At 39.5% G+C, this 18224-nt stretch overlaps 1 protein-coding gene across 21 annotated transcripts in view; it reads right to left on the minus strand.

Moving 5' to 3' along the window:
• RABGAP1L (RAB GTPase activating protein 1 like) overlaps positions 1-18224 on the minus strand; it is an 857048-nt gene that overhangs the window by 628966 nt on the left and 209858 nt on the right.

Consider the following 18224-nt stretch of genomic DNA (forward strand, 5'->3'; position numbering starts at 1 on the left):
TGAATTGCTTGAAGAGTTCTTCACAGAAATTCAGAAACTTTACTTCAAAATATTTATAAGGCTAAATAACACCTACTTATTTTTCAAGGTTTAAAAAAAAGGATAAAATAATGCCCTGAAAGAATAACAGGGAGTATATGTATCTGTTTTTAGACTTCACAAATGGCTCAGGCAGAACCATTATCTGTTTGACTTCTTTAGTTCCTCGAGCAGAAGAAAATGGCAGAAAGACATTGCTAGTGCTAAACATTTTTGTTTTGTTTTTTTCTGGAGATGAAGTCTGGCTCTGTCGCCCAGGCTGGAGTGCAGCGGCACCATCTCGGCTCACTGCAACCTTCACCTTCTGGGTTCAAGTGATTCTCCTGTCTCAGCCTCCAAAGTAGCTGGGACTACAGGGGCCCGCCACCAAACCCGGCTAATTCTTTATATTTTTAGTAGAGATGAGGTTTCACCATTTTGGCCAGGTGGGTCTCAAACTCCTGACCTCAAGTGATCTGTTCACCTCAGCCTCCCAAAGTGCTGGGATTACAGGCGTGAGCCACTGCACCCAGCCTAGTGCTGAACTTTTGATAAGAAATGTGGTTGCAGGAATTAGTCTCAGTTTAAAATGTTGGTGTTTAAAGGCTGTAAATGCATATTTACAAAGTTGTCCAACAGGGCCTTGGAGGACAAGGTCCAATGTAAAAATCTGAAAATTTGGTTAGTAAAAGAAAGCATAAGAGGAAGTAGTAACTTGAAGGACAGATAACTGAGATGAAAACTCAAAACTCAGGTCCTAGGTATACTGTTTGGATTTAGTGTAGTCTTGGGTCTAGTGTCCACAAATAATTCCTCAAATGATGTTTAGAAGAATTACAATTATTAAAATGAATTCAGTACCTGGATATTTTGATAGTAAAATTAATAGCCATGAAGTGCTGGACTTCTTACTTGAGAAGTTAAATTTTATAAGCTTTAGAGCTTCTTAAATTAAATAATGTATACCTCCAAAGACAAAAATATACTGGTATTTGTGACCAAAAAAAAAAAATCAAAATTTATAATAGAGTTACATTGTAACCTTGTTGTTTACCTTTCACTCTGATTTCTTGTATGGTATAAATTAAAGTTCAGAGGGCAGAGTAAGATGCAGAATACAAGCCTACACCAATCACACCCCCACACTCCCTGGAACACCAAATTTTAAAAACCATCTGCACACAGAAAACACAACCAAAAAAGAGAATTTTAGACCAATATCCTTGATGAACACTGATGCAAAAATCCTCAATAAAATACTGGCAAACCGAATCCAGCAGCACATCAAAAAGCTTATCCACCATGATCAAGTGGGCTTCATCCCTGGGATGCAAGGCTGGTTCAATATACGCAAATCAATAAATGTAATCCAGCATATAAACAGAACCAAAGACAGAAACCACATGATTATCTCAATAGATGCAGAAAAGGCCTTTGACAAAATTCAACAACGCTTCATACTAAAAACTCTCAATAAATTAGGTATCGATGGGACGTATCTCAAAATAATAAGAGCTATCTATGACAAACCCACAGCCAATATCATACTGAATGGGCAAAAACTGGAAGCATTCCCTTTGAAAACTGGCACAAGACAGGGATGCCCTCTCTCACCACTCCTATTCAACATAGTGTTGGAAGTTCTGGCCAGGGCAATTACGCAGGAGAAGGAAATAAAGGGTATTCAATCAGGAAAAGAGGAAGTCAAATTGTCCCTGTTTCCAGATGACATGATTGTATATCTAGAAAACCCCATTGTCTCAGCCCAAAATCTCCTTAAGCTGATAAGCAACTTCAGCAAAGTCTCAGAATACAAAATCAATGTACAAAAATCACAAGCATTTTTATACACCAATAACAGACAAACAGAGAGCCAAATCATGAGTGAACTCCCATTCACAATTGCTTCAAAGAGAATAAAATACTTAGGAATCCAACTTACAAGGGACGTTAAGGACCTCTTCAAGGAGAACTACAAACCACTGCTCAAGGAAATAAAAGAGGATACAAACAAATGGAAGAACATTCCATGCTCATGGGTAGGAAGAATCAACATCGTGAAAATGGCCATACTGCCCAAGGTAATTTATAGATTCAATGCCATCCCCATCAAGCTACCAATGACTTTCTTCACAGAATTGGAAAAAACCACCTTAAAGTTCATATGGAACCAAAAAAGAGCCCGCATCACCAAGTCAATCATAAGTCAAAAGAACAAAGCTGGAGGCATCACACTACCTGACTTCAAACTATACTACAAGGCTACAGTAACCAAAACAGCATGGTACTGGTACCAAAACAGAGATATAGATCAATGGAACAGAACAGAGCCCTCAGACATAACACCGCATATCTACAACTATCTGATCTTTGAAAAACCTGAGAAAAACAAGCAATGGGGAAAGGATTCCCTATTTAATAAATGGTGCTGGGAAAACTGGCTAGCCATATGTAGAAAGCTGAAACTGGATCCCTTCCTTACACCTTATACAAAAATTAATTCAAGATGGATTAAAGACTTAAACATTAGACCTAAAACCATAAAAACCCTAGAAGAAAACCTAGGCATTACCATTCAGGACATAGGCATGGGCAAGGACTTCATGTCTGAAACACCAAAAGCAATGGCAACAAAAGCCAAAATTGACAAATGGGATCTAATTAAACTAAAGAGCTTCTGCACAGCAAAAGAAACTACCATCAGAGTGAACAAGCAACCTACAGAATGGGAGAAAATTTTCGCAACCTACTCATCTGACAAAGGGCTAATATCCAGAATCTACAATGAACTCCAACAAATCTACAAGAAAAAAACAACCCCATCAAAAAGTGGACGAAGGATATGAACAGACACTTCTCAAAAGAAGACGTCTATGCAGCCAAAAAAACACATGAAAAAATGCTCACCATCACTGGCCATCAGAGAAATGCAAATCAAAACCACAATGAGATACCATCTCACACTAGTTAGAATGGCGATCATTAAAAAGTCAGGAAACAACAGGTGCTGGAGAGGATGTGGAGAAATAGGAACACTTCTACACTGTTGGTGGGACCGTAAACTAGTTCAACCATTGTGGAAGTCAGTGTGGCGATTCCTCAGGGATCTAGAACTAGAAATTCCATTTCACCCACCCATCCCACTACTGGGTATATACCCAAAGGATTATAAATCATGCTGCTATAAAGACACATGCACACGTATGTTTATTGCGGCACTATTCACAATAGCAAAGACTTGGAACCAACCCAAATGTTCAACAATGATAGACTGGATTAAGAAAATGTGCCACATATACACCATGGAATACTATGCAGCTATAAAAAATGATGAGTTCATGTCCTTTGTAGGGACATGGATGAAATTGGAAATCATCATTCTCAGTAAACTATCGCAAGGACAAAAAAACAAACACCGCATGTTCTCACTCATAGATGGGAATTGAACAATGAGAACACATGGACACAGGAAGGGGAACATCACACTCTGGGGACTGTTGTGGGGTGGGGGGGGGAGGGATAGCATTAGAAGATATATCTAATGCTAAATGGCAAGTTAATGGGTGCAGCACACCAGCATGGGACATGTATACATATGTAACTAACCTGCACATTGTGCACATGTATCCTAAAACTTAAAGTATAATAATAATAAAAAAAGAAAAAAAAAAGAAACACTGTCATAAGAACCAAACATCAGGTGAGCAATCACAGCGCATGGTTTTAACTTTGTATTACCAAAAGAGGCATTGAGGAAGGATGGAGAGACAGTCCTGAGTTGCTGATAACCACCCCACCCACATCCCTCAGTTGCCACCGTGTGGTGCAGAAAGGCAATTTGTGCACTTTGGGGATAAAGAACACAGCAACTGGGGGACTTCACATTCAATTCACTGCTGCCCTGTCACAGCGGAGGATAGAGCCATCCTAGGTTCAGCTAGCTCCCACACACAGAGGGAGCATTTGGACAAGCCCTAGCCAGCAGGGAAACACCCATGGCAAACACCCATCGCAGCAGATGGAACTTGAATTGCTCAGCAAGCCTCAACACTGCGTGCTGAAATGCTCTGGGATCCTAGGTAAACTTGAAAGGCATCTAGAATGCAAAGACTGAAATTCCTAGGCAACTCCTAGCACTAGGCTTGGCTTAGAGCTAGTGAAATAGGGTGGCATGTGACCCAGAGAGACACCAGCTAGCATGGCTAAGGGAGTGCTTGTGTCACCACTCCCCCAACCCCAGGCAGTGAAGCTCCCAGCAAGAAAGTGTCTCCTTCTTTCTGCTTAAGGAGAGGACAGCAAAGAGCAAAGAGGACTCTGTCTTACATCTTGGACACCAAGTCACTCACAGTAGAATAAGGTAATGGGCAGAGTCATGAGGCCTCAATTCCAGGCCCCAGCTCCTGGACAACATTTCTAGACACAGCCTGGGCCAGAAAGGATCTCACTGCCTTGAGGGAAGAACCCAGTTCTGGAAGGATTTATCATCTGCTAACTAAAGAACCCTTGGGCCCTGAACAACCACCACTGATGCCCAAGGAGTACACCATTGACCTTGGGCTCTGAGACATGCTGGTTTCAGGGGTTACCCAGCACAATCCAAAATAAATAAAATTGGAGATAAAAAAGAGACATTACAATGGATACTGCAGAAATTCAAAGGATCATTTGTGGCTACTATGAGCAACCATATACCAATAAATGGAAAAATCTAGAAGAAATTAATAAATTCCTAGACATATACAACCTACCAACATTGAACCATGAAGGAATCCAGAAGCTGAACAGAACAATAATAAGTAACAAGATCGAAGCTGTAATAAAGCCTCTAAGTAAAGAATAACTTGAGACTTGATGGCTTCACTGCTGAACTCTATCAAATATTTAAAGAACTAATACCAATCCTACTGAAACTATTCTGAAAAACACAGGAAGAGGGAATACTTCCAAACTTACTCTAGGAGGCCAGTATTACTCTGATACCAAAACCAAAGACATATCAAAAAAGGGAAACTGTAGGCCAATATCAGTGATGTACACTGATCCAAAAATTGGCAACAAAATACAAGCAAACATGAATTCAACAATACATTAAAAGGATCATTCATCATGACCAAATGGGATTTATCCCTGAGATGTAAGAATGGTTCGACATATGCAAATAAATCAACGTGATCCATCATATCAACAGAATGAAGTACAAAAACCATATGAGCATTTCAATTAATGCTGAAAAAGCACTCAATAAACTTCATCATTCCTTCATTATAAAAACCCTCAAAAAAATGGGGATAGAATAAACATACCTCAATATAACAAAAGCCAAATATGACGGACCCAGAGCTAGTATCATACTGAATGGGGAAAAACTGAAAGTCTTTCTTCTAAGATCTAGAACAAGACAAGGATGCCCACTGTCACCACTGTTATCCAACAAAGTACTGAAAGTTCTAGCTAAAGCAGTCATACAAGAGAAAGAAATAAAGGACATTCAACCTAGGAATACAGCTAACTAGGGAAATGAAAGATCTCTACAAGGAGAACTACAAACCACTGCTCAAAGAAATCAGAGATGACAAAAACAAATGAAAAACATTCCATGCCCATATACAGGAAGAAGCAATATTGTGAAAATGGCCAAACTGCCCAGTGCAATTTACACATTCAATTCTATTTCTATTAAACTACCATTGACATTCTTCAAAGAACTGGAAAAAACTATTTTAAAATTCATATGGAACCCCAGAAAAGCTTGAATCACCAAGGCAATCCTAAGCAAAAAGAAACAAAGCTGGAGACATCATGCTACATTACTTCAAACTATACTACAGGGCTATGGTAACCAAGACAGCATGGCACTGATATAAGAACAGACACATAGACCAATGGAACAGAATAGAGAACCCAGGAATAAGACCACACATCTACAACTATCTGCAACAAACCTGACAAAAGCAATGGGGAAATGATTCCCTATTCAATAAATGGCACTGGGATAACTGGCTAGCCATATGCAGAAGATTAAAACTGGACCCCTTCCTTACACCATGCACAAAAATCAACTCAAGATAGATTATTGACTTAAATGTAAAACCCAAAACTACAAAAATCCTTAAAGACAACCTCAGCAATACCATTTGAGACATCGGCACAAAGATTTCATGATGAAGATGCTAAAAGCAACTGCAACAGAAGCAAAAATTGATAAATGGTATCTAATTAAACTAAAGAGCTTCTGGCACAGCAAAAACAACAATAACAACAAAACACTATCAACAGAGTAAACAGACAACCTACAGAATGGGAGAACATTTTTGCAATTTATGCATCTGACAAAAGTCTAATATCCAGCACCTATAAGAAACTTAAACAAAAGAGGAGCCAAGATGGCCGAATAGGAACAGCTCTGGTCTACAGCTCCCAGCGCGAGCGACGCGGAAGACGGGTGATTTCTGCATTTCCATCTGAGGTACCGTGTTCATCTCACTAGGGAGTGCCAGACAGTGGGCGCAAGTCAGTGGGTGAGTGCACCGTGCGCCAGCTGAAGCAGGGGCGAGGCATTGCCTCACTCGGGAAGCTCAAGGGGTCAGGGAGTTCCCTTTCCAGGGGTGACAGACGGCACCTGGAAAATCGGGCCACTCCCACCCGAATACTGTGCTTTTCTGACGGGCTTAGGAAACAGTGCCCCAGGAGAGTATAGCCCCCACCTGGCTCAGAGGGTCCTACACCCACGGAGTCTCGCTGATTGATAGCACAGCAGTCTGAGATCAAAGAGCAAGTCGGCAGCAAGGCTGGGGGAGGGGCGCCCGCCATTGCCCAGGCTCGCTTAGGTAAACAAAGCAGCCTGGAAGCTTGAACTGGGTGGAGCCCACCACAGCTCAAGGAGGCCTGCCTGCCTCTGTAGGCTCCACCTCTGGGGGCAGGGCACAGACAAACAAAAAGACAGCAGTAACCTCTGCAGACTTAAATGTCCCTGTCTGACAGCTTTGAGGAGAGTAGTGGTTCTCCCAGCACGCAATTGGAGATCTGAGAACGGGCTGACTGCCTCCTCAAGTGGGTCCCTGACCCCTGACCCCCGAGCAGCCTAACTGGGAGGCACCCCCCAGCAGGGGCAGACTGACACCTCACACGGCCGGCCAGGTACTCCAACAGACCTGCAGCTGAGGGTCCTGTCTGTTAGAAGGAAAACTAACAGAAAGGACATCCACACCAAAAACCCATCTGTACATCACCATCATCAAAGACCAAAAGTAGATAAAACCACAAAGATGGGGAAAAAACAGAGCAGAAAAACTGGAAACTCTAGAAAGCAGAGTACCTCTCCTCCTCCAAAGGACCGCAGTTGCTCACCAGCAACGGAACAAAGCTGGGCGGAGAATGACTTTGACGACCTGAGAGAAGAAGGCTTCAGACGATCAAATTACTCCGAGCTACGGGAGGATATTCAAACCAAAGGCAAAGAAGTTGAAAACTTTGAAAAAAATTTAGAAGAATGTATAACTAGAATAACCAATACAGAGAAGTGCTTAAAGGAGCTGATGGAGCTGAAAACCAAGGCTCGAGAACTACGTGAAGAATGCAGAAGCCTCAGGAGCCGATGCGATCAAATGGAAGAAAGGGTATCAGCCCTGGAAGATGAAATGAATGAAATGAAGCGAGAAGGGAAGTTTAGAGAAAAAAGAATAAAAAGAAATGAGCAAAGCCTCCAAGAAATGTGGGACTATGTGAAAAGACCAAATCTACGTCTGATTGGTGTACCTGAAAGTGACGGGGAGAATGGAACCAAGTTGGAAAACACTCTGCAGGATATTATCCAGGAGAACTTCCCCAATCTAGCAAGGCAGGCCAACATTCAGATCCAGGAAATACAGAGAACGCCACAAAGATACTCCTCGAGAAGAGCAACTCCAAGACACATCATTGTCAGATTCACCAAAGTTGAAATGAAGGAAAAAATGTTAAGGGCAGCCAGAGAAAGGTCGGGTTACCATCAAAGGGAAGCCCATCAGACTAGCAGCGGATCTCTCGGCAGAAACCGTACAAGCCAGAAGAGAGTGGGGGCCAATATTCAACATTCTTAAAGAAAAGAATTTTCAACTCAGAATTTCATATCCTGCCAAACTAAGCTTCATAAGTGAAGGAGAAATAAAATACTTTACAGACAAGCAAATGCTGAGAGATTTTGTCACCACCAGGCCTGCCCTAAAAGAGCTCCTGAAGGAAGCGCTAAACATGGAAAGGCACAACCGGTACCAGCCACTGCAAAATCATACCGAAATGTAAAGACCATCGAGACTAGGAAGAGACTGCATCAACTAATGAGCAAAACAACCAGCTAACATCATAATGACAGGATCAGATTCACACATAACAATATTAACTTTAAATGTAAATGGACTAAATGCTCCAATTAAAAGACACAGACTGGCAAATTGGATAAAGACTCAAGACCCATCAGTGTGCTGTATTCAGGAAACCCATCTCACGTGCAGAGACACACATAGGCTCAAAATAAAAGGATGGAGGAAGATCTACCAAGCAAATGGAAAACAAAAAAAAGGCAGGAGTTGCAATCCTAGTCTCTGATAAAACAGACTTTAAACCAACAAAGATCAGAAGAGACAAAGAAGGCCATTACATAATGGTAAAGGGATTAATTCAACAAGAAGAGCTAACTATCCAAAATATATATGCACCCAATACAGGAGCACCCAGATTCATAAAGCAAGTCCTGAGTGACCTACAAAGAGACTTAGACTCCTACACATTAATAATGGGAGACTTTAACACCCCACTGTCAACATTAGACAGATCAATGAGACAGAAAGTCAACAAGGATACCCAGGAATTGAACTCAGCTCTGCACCAAGCAGACCTAATAGACATCTACAGAACTCTCCACCCCAAATCAACAGAATGTACAATTTTTTCAGCACCACACCACACCTATTCCAAAATTGACCATATACTTGGAAGTAAAGCTCTCCTCAATAAATGTAAAAGAATAGAAATTATAACAAACTATCTCTCAGATCACAGTGCAATCAAGCTAGAACTCAGGATTAAGAATCTCACTCAAAACCGCTCAACTACGTGGAAACTGAACAACCTGCTCCTGAATGACTACTGGGTACATAACGAAATGAAGGCAGAAATAAAGATGTTCTTTGAAACCAACGAGAACCAAGACACAACATACCAGAATCTCTGGGATGCATTCAAAGCAGTGTGTAGAGGGAAATTTATAGCACTAAATGCCCACAAGAGAAAGCAGGAAAGATCCAAAATTGACACCCTAACATCACAATTAAAAGAACTAGAAAAGCAAGAGCAAACACATTCAAAAGCTAGCAGAAGGCAAGAAATAACTAAAATCAGAGCAGAACTGAAGGAAATAGAGACACAAAAAACCCTTCAAAAAATTAATGAATCCAGGAGCTGGTTTTTTCAAAGGATCAACAAAATTGATAGACCGCTAGCAAGATTAATAAAGAAAAAAAAAGAATCAAATAGATGCAATAAAAAATGATAATGGGGATATCACCACCGATCCCACAGAAATACAAACTACCATCAGAGAATATTACAAACACCTCTACGCAAATAAACTAGAAAATCTAGAAGAAATGGATAAATTCCTCAACACATACACCCTCCCAAGACTAAACCAGGAAGAAGTTGAATCTCTGAATAGACCAATAACAGGAGCTGAAATTGTGGCAATAATCAATAGCTTACCAACCAAAAAAAGTCCAGGACCAGATGGGTTCACAGCCGAATTCTACCAGAGGTACAAGGAGGAGCTGGTACCATTCCTTCTGAAACTATTCCAATCAATAGAAAAAGAGGGAATCCTCCCTAACTCATTTTATGAGGCCAGCATCATCCTGATACCAAAGCCTGGCAGAGACACAACAAAAAAAGAGAATTTTAGACCAATATCCTTGATGAACATTGATGCAAAAATCCTCAATAAAATACTGGCAAACAGAATCCAGCAGCACATCAAAAAGCTTATCTACCATGATCAAGTGGGCTTCATCCCTGGGATGCAAGGCTGGTTCAATATACACAAATCAATCAATGTAATCCAGCATATAAAAAGAACCAAAGACAAAAACCACATGATTATCTCAATAGATGCAGAAAAGGCCTTTGACAAAATTCAACAACGCTTCATGCTAAAAACTCTCAATAAATTAGGTATTGATGGGATGTATCTCAAAATAATAAGAGCGATTTATGACAAACCCACAGCCAATATCATACTGAATGGGCAAAAACTGGAAGCATTCCCTTTGAAAACTGGCACAAGACAGGGATGCCCTCTCTCACCACTTCTATTCAACATAGTGTTGGAAGTTCTGGCCAGGGCAATTAGGCAAGAGAAGGAAATAAAGGGTATTCAATTAGGAAAAGAGGAAGTCAAATTGTCCCTGTTTGCAGATGACATGATAGTATATCTAGAAAACCCCATTGTCTCAGCCCAAAATCTCCTTAAGCTGATAAGCAACTTCAGCAAAGTCTCAGGATACAAAATCAATGTACAAAAATCACAAGCATTCTTATACATCAATAACAGACAAACAGAGAGCCAAATCATGAGTGAACTCCCATTCACAATTGCTTCAAAGAGAATAAAATACCTAGGAATCCAACTTACAAGGGATGTGAAGGACCTCTTCAAGGAGAACTAAAAACCACTGCTCAAGGAAATAAAAGAGGATACAAACAAATGGAAGAACATTCCATGCTCATGGGTAGGAAGAATCAATATCATGAAAATGGCCATCCTTCCCAAGGTAATTTACAGATTCAATGCCATCCCCATCAAGTTACCAATGACTTTCTTCACAGAATTGGAAAAAACTACTTTAAAGTTCATATGGAACCAAAAAAGAGCCCGCATCGCCAAATCAATCCTAAGCCAAAAGAACAAAGCTGGAGGCATCACACTACCTGACTTCAAACTATACTACAAGGCTACAGTAACCAAAACAGCATGGTACTGGTACCAAAACAGAGATATAGATCAATGGAACAGAACAGAGCCCTCAGAAATAATGCCACATATCTACAACTATCTGATCTTTGACAAACCTGACAAAAACAAGAAATGGGGAAAGGATTCCCTATTTAATAAATGGTGCTGGGAAAACTGGCTAGCCATATGCAGAAAGCTGAAACTGGATCCCTTCCTTACACCTTATACAAAAATCAATTCAAGATGGATTAAAGACTTAAATGTTAGACCTAAAACCATAAAAACCCTAGAAGAAAACCTAGGCATTACCATTCAGGACATAGGCATGGGCAAGGACTTCATGTCGAAAACACCAAAAGCAATGGCAACAAAAGCCAAAATTGACAAATGGGATCTAATTAAACTCAAGAGCTTCTGCACAGCAAAGGAAACTACCATCAGAATGAACAGGCAACCTACAAACTGGGAGAAAATTTTTGCAACCTACTCATCTGACAAAGGGCTAATATCCAGAATCTACAATGAACTCCAACAAATTTACAAGAAAAAAACAAACAACCCCATCAAAAAGTGGGCGAAGGACATGAACAGACACTTCTCAAAAGAAGACATTTATGCAGCCAAAAAACACATGAAAAAATGCTCACCATCACTGGCCATCAGAGAAATGCAAATCAAAACCACAATGAGATACCATCTCACACCAGTTAGAATGGCAATCATTAAAAAGTCAGGAAACAACAGGTGCTGGAGAGGATGTGGAGAAATAGGAACACTTTTACACTGTTGGTGGGACTGTAAACTAGTTCAACCCTTGTGGAAGTCAGTGTGGCGATTCCTCAGGGATCTAGAACTAGAAATTCCATTTGACCCAGCCATCCCATTACTGGGTATATACCCAAACGATTATAAATCATGCTGCTATAAAGACACATGCACACGTATGTTTATTGCGGCATTATTCACAATAGCAAAGACTTGGAACCAACCCAAATGTCCAACAATGATAGACTGGATTAAGAAAATGTGGCACATATACACCATGGACTACTATGCAGCCATAAAAAATGATGAGTTCACGTCCTTTGTAGGGACATGGATGAAATTGGAAATCATCATTCTCAGTAAACTATCGCAAGAACAAAAAACCAAACACCGCATATTCTCACTCATAGATGGGAATTGAACAATGAGAACACATGGACACAGGAAGGGGAACATCACACTTCGGGGACTGTTGTGGGGTGGGGGGAGGGGGGAGGGATAGCATTGGGAGATATACCTAATGCTAGATGACGAGTTGGTGGGTGCAGCGCACCAGCATGGCACATGTATACATATGTAACTTACCTGCACGTTGCGCACATGTACCATAGAGCCTAAAGTATAAGAATAATAAGAATAATAAGAATAATTTTTTAAAAAAAAGATGTTCCCTTAAAATGGGAACTTGATAAAAAGCTCCCATTTTACTTGATTAAAAAGAAATCTCTAAAAAGAAAAAAAAAAAAAAAAAGAAACTTAAACAAATTTACAAGAGAAAAACAACCCCATTAAAAAGTGGGCAAAGGACATGAACGAACATCTCTCAAAAAAAGACATACACAGGGCCAGGCAAGAATCAATGAAAAAAACCTCAACAACACTGATCATTAGAGAAATGCAAATCAAAACCACAATGAGATACCATTTCACACCAGTCAGAATAGCTATTATTAAAAAGTCAAAAATAACACACGCTAGCGAGGTTGTGGAGAAAAAGAAGTGCTTATACACTGTTGGTGGGAGTGTAAGTTAGTTCTGCCTTTGTGGAAGACAGTGTGGCGATTCCTCAAAGACCTAAAGACAGAAATACCATTCAACCCAGCAATCCCATTACTGGGTATACCCAAAGAAATATAAATTGTTCTATTATAAAGACACATGCACACGTATGTTCATTGCAAAACTATTCACAATAGCAAAGACATGAAATCAACCTAAATGCCCATCAATGATAGACTGGATAAAGAAAATGTGGCACATGTACACAATGGAATAATATGTAGCCATAAAAAAAAATGAGATCATGTCCTTTGCAGGGACATGGATGGAGACGGAGACCATCATCCTTAGCAAACTAACGCAGGAACAGAAAACTGAATAGTGCATGTTCTCACTTTTAAGTGGGAGCTGAATGGTGAGAACACATGGGCACATAGAGGGGAACAATACACACTAGGGTCTATTGGATGGCTGAGGGTGAGAGGAGGCAGAGGATCAGGAAAAGTAATTAATGGGTACTAGACTTAATACCTGGATGATTAAATAATCTGTACAACAAACCCCCATGACACACATTTACCTATGTAACAATCTGCACATGTACCACAGAACTTAAAATAAAAGTATTTTTCAAAAAAGTAAAAATAAAGGGCATTCATACTGAAAAGGAAGAAGTCACATTAAACTTGCTTGCAGATGATACGATCTTATATTTGGAAAAAACTGAAGTCTCCACTAAAAAAAACCACTAGAACTGATAAATTCAAAAAAGTTTCAGGATACAAAATAAACATACAAAAATCAGTAGCATTTCTATATGCCAACAGTGAACAATTTAAAAAGGAAATCAAAAAAGTAATCCCATTTATAATAGCTACAAATAAAATTAAATACATACAAATTAACTTAACCAAAGAAGTGAAAGATCTCTATAATAAAAACTATAAAATCCCAATGAAAAAACTGAAGAGGATGCCAAAAAATATAAATATATTTCATGTTCATGGATTGGAAGAATCAATATCATTTAAATGCCCAGACTACCCAAAGCAATCTACAGATTCAATGTAATCCCTACCAAAATACCAATGACATTCTTCACAGAAATAGAAAAAACATCCTAAAATTTATACGAAATCACAATAGACTCAGGATAGTCAAAGCTATTCTGAGCAAAAAAAAACAAAACTGGAGCAATCACATTACTGACTTCAAATTATACCACAGAGCTACAGTAACCAAAACAGCATGGGACGTGCATGAAAAAAGACATAGAGACCAAGGGAACAGAAGACAGAACACAGAAACTAAGTCCACGCATCTACAGTGAACTCTCTTTTGACAAAGATGCCAAGAATATACATTCGAGAAAGGATAGTCTCTGCAATAAATGGTGCCGGGAAAACTGAATATCCATAGGCAGAGGGATGAAACTAGGCCCCTAACTCTTACCATATACAAAAACCAAATCAAAATGGATTAAAGACTTAAATCTAAGACCTAAACCTAGGAAGCTACTACAAGATAACACTGGGGAAACTCTCGAGAACATCAATCTGGGCAAAAATTTATTGAGTAATATCCCACAAGCACAGGCAACCAAAGCAAACATGAACAAATGAGATCATATCAAGTTAAAAAGCTTCTACACAGCAAAGGATACAATCAACAAAGTAAAGAGACAACACACAGAATGGGAGAAAATATTTGCAAACTACCCATCTGACAATGGATTAATAACCAGAATATATAAGGAGCTAAAACAACTCTATAGAAAAGAATATAAAAATGCAATTTAAAAATGGACAAAAGATTTGAATAGAAGTTTCTCAAGACATACAGATGGCAAAGAGGCATATGAGAAGGTGCTTAACGTCACTGATCATCAGGAAAATGCACATCAAAACTACAATGAGCTATCATCTCACCCCAGTTAAAATAGCTTATATCCAAAAGTCATGCAATAGCAAATATTGGTGAGGATGTGCAGAAAAGGGAATTTTTGTACACTGCTGGTGGGAATGTAAATTAGTACAGCCACTATGGAGAACAGTTTGGAGTTTCCTCAAAAAAACAAAAATAGAGCTACTATATGATCCAGCAATCCCACTGCTGGGTATACACCCACAAGAAAGGAAATGAGTATATTAAAGAGATATCTGCACTCCCGTGTTTATTGCAGCACTACTCACAACGGCCAAGATTTTGAAGCAACCTAAGTTGCTTTATCCATTCATCAACAGATGAATGGATAAAGAAAATGTGGTACATATACACAATGGAACACTATTCAGCCACAGAAAAGAATGAGAGTCTGTCATTTGCAACAACATGATTGGAACTGGAGGTCATTTTGTTAAGTGGATAAGCCAGGAACAGAAAGACAAACATCAAATGTACTCACTTATCTGGAGGAGCTAAAAATTAAAACAACTGAACTCAGGGAGATAGAGAATAGAAGGATGGTTACCAAAAGATGGGAAAGGTAGTAGGGGGACAGGGTGGAGGTAGGGATAGTTAATGGGTTAAAAAAATAAAGTTAGAAATAATGAATAGAGGCCAGGCATGGTGGCTCACCTGTAATCCTAGGACTCTGGAAGGGCAAAGCAGGCGGATCACCTGAGGTCAGGAGTTTGAGAACAGCCTGGCCAACATGGTGAAACCCCGTGTCTACTCAAAATACAAAAATCAGCCGGATGTAGTGGCGCACGTCTGTAGTCCCAGCTACTCTGGAAGCTGAGGCACGAGAATTGCTTGAACCTAGGAGGAGGAGGTTGCTGTGAGCCAAGATCACACCACTACACTCCAGCCTGGGCAACAGAGCGAGACTCTGTTTCAAAAAAAAAAAAGGTGGCCAGGCACAGTGGCTCATGCCTGTAATCCCAGCACTTTGGGAGGCTGAGGTGGGCGGATCACCTGAGGTCAGGAGTTCAAGAACAGCCTGACCAACATGGAGAAACCCCATCTCTACTAAAAATACAAAATTACCTGGGCGTGGTGGCACATGCCTGTAATCCCAGCTACTCAAGAGGCTGAGGCAGGAGAATCGCTTGAACCTGGGAGGCGGAGGTTGCAGTGAGCCGAGATTGCACCACTGCACTCCAGCCTGGGCAACAAGAATGAAACTCTGTCTCAAAAAAAAAAAAAAAGAAATAATGAATAAAATTAGTAGTTAATAATACAATAGGGAGACTATAATCAATAATGATTGTACATTTTAAAATAACTAAAAGAGTATACTAGGATTATTTTAACAGAAAGGATAAATGTTTCAGAGGATAGATACACAATTTTCCATGATGTCATTATTATGCAATGCATGGCTGTACCAAAATAGCTCATGTATCATATAACTATATACAGCTACTACATATCCACAAATTTTTTTTTTTTTTTTTGAAATGGAGTCTCGCTCTGTCACCCAGGCTGGAGTGCAGTGGTGCCATCTCGGCTCATTGCAAGCTCCGCCTCCCCGGTTCATGCCATTCTCCTGCCTCAGCCTCCCGAGTAGCTGGGACTACAAGCACTCACCACCATGCCCAGCTAATTTTTTGTATTTTTTAGTACAGACAGCGTTTCACCATGTTAGCCAGGATGGTCTCGATCTCCTGACCTTGTGATCCGCCTGCCTTGGCCTCCCAAAGTGCTGGGATTACAGGCGTGAGCCACCGCGCCTGGCCAAAATTTAAAAAAATAAATAAATAAAATGAATAAAAAAGGCAAATATCAAACTCCAATATTAAGAGAAGAGATGAAAACTAGAAAAACCAGTTAATTAATTAATTAAAAATCAATAATTTATGGGGAGAAAAGAGTTCCTCCACCTCTGATGGGATGGGAAGAGTTAGTCTGTTGTGCCAAGATACTGCTAAAAGTCCTCAGATGTTGTATACTGTAAATTACAGTATAATGCCAAATGCACCAAAATACCCCAGCTACAAGTTATATGTTTGGTCATTTTGAAGCTTGGCATATTAGTTTACTATAATGTTAAAAACATCTAAGTAAGCGTTAGTTTCTCTAGAGCATATTATTAGTGTTGAGTTTTCCTGTAAAACAAAACAAAACATTATCATTCTTATTTTCATAAAAAACGTAACTTTTATGACTATACAGACCTTTTTAAAAAAACTGTAAGAAATAATGCCAAACTATTAACAGCAATTATGTTTCAGTACCTCCAACAGTCTCTTATCACATAGCAAGCACTAAATAGTTAGGGAATACTTCTTTTATTTCTGAATTTTATATTTCTGAAATATTCTAATCTCTTATAAGTATGCATAATGATAATAAGCATGGCAAAAAAAATTTAACTTTTGAACTATCCCTATTGCTATATGAAACAAAAACCTATTACTATAAACCCCAACGATGAGCCATAAAATCTCACTGTTAACAACAATTATTGTCTTCCTGACAATCTCCCAAATTATTTTCCACTACAAAAGGATATTAGAACTATAAAAACCTAGATTAGCAGAGGAAAACCACAGGAAAATAAAAGATAATAAGCACAATTTGAAGTAAAACCAGATCCCTGATGACCAAGTAAGGGAGAGGCAACAGCTAATCTAGGGCCAAACAGTTGGATGGAAAAACAGTACCTGGCCAAAGAGGCTGAGAACCCCAGGCTCTTATGAAATGTCTTCCTTTTTGATCTATATTCCACTCACTGTTCTAAATTTTAAAGGCATTAACCCATTTAATCCTCTAAAAACCTAATGAGGTAGTCACTATAAGTTTGCCCATTTTAAAAATGAGAAAATTGAGGCAGAGAGAGGTTAAGTAACTTGCCCAAGGTTACCGTGCTAATAAATGATAAAAGGTTAGAATTCAACCTGTGTTTGAATCCACAGTCAAATATTACCTTCCCTTATAATTTTTCCCATCATGTTTTGTAAAGGAGGCTGTATCTGGCATTCAGCAGATACCAGTCTGTGTGCCAAGTGCCCATATCCAGTAAATGTTGGGCATTCATGCCAAAAATAGAAAAGCTAGGCACATTAAAGGAACATGCCCAAGAAATAGTAAATTGGGGGCAAGATTTAATTGAGAGACTTCAAGGGGTAAAATTTCCCCTGATGCCCAGAAAGAACAAAAATGAAATGAATATCCCAGTGACATCAAGTGTATGACCCAGATCTATCTCCCTCTCTGAAGAAACCAATAATGATGAGTGTTTTAAACACCTGGCAGCCTGCCAGAGAGGAAGAAAGGAGCTGAAGAAAAGTAAATTAAATTTCCTACTGTAGTAGATAAAACAAGTTTCTAGATAGGATGAATAAACTAAAAAGGAAATAAGAATGAAAAAGACACTGGAGACCAAAGTACAGTAAAAGACACACCGAGAAGGCTTGCAAGTAGAACATGACAAAGAAGAAAACAGAAGGAACAATGCAACCGTGCAGATACGTAAAGGGGTAATTGAAGGTTTTGAAAAAGCAACTGTATCCCATCA

Source organism: Pongo abelii, chromosome 1, assembly GCF_028885655.2.
Source record: "Pongo abelii isolate AG06213 chromosome 1, NHGRI_mPonAbe1-v2.0_pri, whole genome shotgun sequence".
In the NCBI taxonomy this organism is placed as follows: Eukaryota; Metazoa; Chordata; class Mammalia; order Primates; family Hominidae; genus Pongo; species Pongo abelii.